We start from the raw sequence: 3240 nt of genomic DNA on the forward strand, positions 1-3240 counted from the left end.
CATACAACAGGACCAGTCATTATCTTTTGTCATATATAATCATTAGATGAGCTTTTTCATCTGTTGTTTCACAGTACATTCAGATAGCATTTTAATTGTACCAACATTTCCAGCCAACAGTATGTCACACATGATTTTAAAAAGTAGTCAATGTGAAATGACTACATAACGAAATGTTTTATATGCTGCAGATCATTTTGAAATGGGATTGTGCTTAATGCTCCATTTAATATGATTGTCTATAGAATTCCTCAGTCTAAAGAGCCAAAGCGTTGCATTGAGGTTCATTGTGTTCAGTGTGAATCAGAATCCATACATCCAACTACACATCTAAGCTTTTCATCAATCCATTATGATGTCTTTACCCAAATTTTAATCCAATGAAATTTATGATTTTAGAGCTATTTTATCTATTTGTCAGCCATGATGTAGTACCGGGAAATATTATGTTGCCTTGCTATACCTGGGTTCTGATGTCTACATATACTGAACTTTCAGTTTGTTTGTTTTTTCATGTATTATGTATTTTACACCTTTCAGATCACATGTCTGCAGGACATGCCAACAGTGTGCGTACTGAGTGAAGTAAAGCAATGTATGCTTTCATTATTCTTTTAGATTATTAAATTGTAGGCTACATCAAGGTGATAACTTATGAGATAATGGGCTGTCACTCCTTTGTTCACACAATCACTACTTTCTATATAATATACATTCAAAAGTTTACTCTATAGTGAGCAATAAACTGAGATTTCTGACACTTATTTTTTTGCGTCATCTGTGACATGTAGTGTCACTCAATTGTCGGTGGGTGGCCTCACTCAGCCGTGGGCTGTGCTAGCCGGTAAAAGCTCAGCGCTGAGCTCAGTGCTGAGCTCATTTATGAGCGCTTTGTTAGGTGCAATGTTGTGAGAAAGAAACACATCCTGCCCAACATCTTCTGTTTATGGAAGGTATGGCAGCGGAGAGGACCAAACCGAAATATCACAGTTTTCTGGCTGCTGCCCCCCAGCTGATCGTCTGTCCTCTGACACAGTTTTACGAGGAATGGTGTCACATCTGCGCATTATCAGAGTGGATGGACAAAACACTGAGACTGGGTTATTCATTCCAGTATTGTCATGTTCCTCCTCTATTTTTGAGCATCAAGGACATAAATCTATCCTCCCAAGAGGAGATTTTCCCTTTCCAAGGAGACCTATAACTGAAACAGGCCATCTCGATCGTTCCCAGAAGGACAGAAGGGGTTTTACTCTGCATACTTCCTGGTTCCCAAGAGGACAGGGGGTTTCAAACCCATTTTAGATCTCCGTATTCTGAACCAATGTATCGCTCAAAAGACATTCCACATGCTAACCATCGGGAGATTGCTGGAACTGGTTCAAACAAGCAACTGATTCACCACCATCGACCTGAAAGATATTTATTTCAATGTCAAGGTGATGCCAAACATGCGTTTCAAAATTCAGGGGATAGCCTATGAGTACAACACGCTACCATTTGGCTACTCCCTGACCCCCTACATGTTCAGCAAGTGTGTGGACACAGCGCTGCCACCACTGTGCGACCAGGGCATGAGGGTCTTCTTTTACTTAGACGACCTCATTGTCATGGCCAGGTCCAGAGAATGGGCCATTTTCCACATAGCCAAGTTGGTGCTGCACCTTACCCAGTTAGGTTTTGCCATCAACTGGAAGAAGAGCGTCTCCCAGCCACACCAGTGGGCTGTGTCTGGGAGTTGTGCTTGATGTGGTCAGTCTGCAGACCATTTTGTTGGAACCCAGATGTACAGCTCTGCAGCAGGCAGTCCTTAGATTGTAGCAGGGAGCAGTAGTGACAGCTCTGATTGTCATGCAGGTGTTGGGGCTCATGGCAGCGGGCCATCCAGTTGCTCCACTGGGGCTCCTGCACATGCACATGCAAGTTTATCCTGAGTTTATGTATTTATTGGGACCATGTACAGTGTTAAACATAAATGTTACCATTTGATGTAGTGTTCCAGAGTTAGCTTATAGCTCATTTTCATCTGCAGTCCCTTAGGCAGGACCCAATTAAAACATATAACAGCACAATAACAAACAGTACAAAGCAAAAAACACACAGGACACATAATACAATAACAGTTTTATTTCGCTCCTGGTGAAAGAAGTGTGCAGCCTGGTTACAACATTTCTGCATTACACAACACAAACTGTTTTCGTCCTCTGTGTCCCTAACACTCAACTGGCAACTACCTCAATGTCACAGTGCCACCTAGTGGACTAGTGGACTAGCATTCAATACTCTCAATTTTACATTTACCACACCCATGAATTAGATTTTTTTATTTCTCACTAAAACCTGGCATAGACATGGTAAAATCAGCTCTTTTTCTGAGTTGTGTCCTCCAAAATACGACTTTGTTAACTCACCGCAGCTTATTGGCCGTGGTGGGGGCCTAGCTATAGTTTTGAATGATCTTTTTACCTGTGAACCCATGTTAATTGACAGATAAACAAGTTTTGAATTACTGTTGTGTAAGATTGAACAGTCAATTCCAGTACTTTGTGCACTTATATACGTACAGACCCCCTAAATTGAACAAAGTTTTTATTGACAAATCCTCTAACTTTTTGTCTTTTATGGTTACTAAATCTGATAACCTTTTAATTTTAAGTGATTTCTGCCAGGAAACTATTCCATGTCTATTACTCCTTTCATTGCCAGGCAGTTCTCAGATGCGTTCTCCTCTGTTCTCATTAAAGCTCCCCCTGCTGGTCTGGGCACAGAAGAACTGGTCACAGTATTCAATTCAAGATTTTCAAGATTCAATATGCATACAAATACGTATAACGAAATGTTGCTGTGTCAAAATCCCATGCAGTGCATAATGCAAATACAAGAAATTATAAAAGCTAAGCTAATATTTACAAAATTTATACCTATTTCTGTGAATGAAAGGGCCAACAATAAAACAATAAAAAGTAAGACTATTGATAAAGAGACAACAGTATGTAAATAGCCATAGTAAGCAAAAATATATAAAATAAGCATTTAGATATTATAATAAGTATTTAAATAGCAGTTGTAAGCAAAGTATACAAAATAAGCAAACTACAAAAACATAAACATGGTTATAAAGTATAGTATAATATACATGGGTGAATGTTCTTGGGTATATTGTCCTTCAAGTGTTTATTGTTCATTGTTCATGGCTCTGATAGCCTGTGGGAAGAAACTCTTCCTCAGTCTCTCAGTGTG

This window comes from Thunnus albacares, chromosome 22 (assembly GCF_914725855.1).
Source record: "Thunnus albacares chromosome 22, fThuAlb1.1, whole genome shotgun sequence".
Taxonomy (NCBI): Eukaryota; Metazoa; Chordata; class Actinopteri; order Scombriformes; family Scombridae; genus Thunnus; species Thunnus albacares.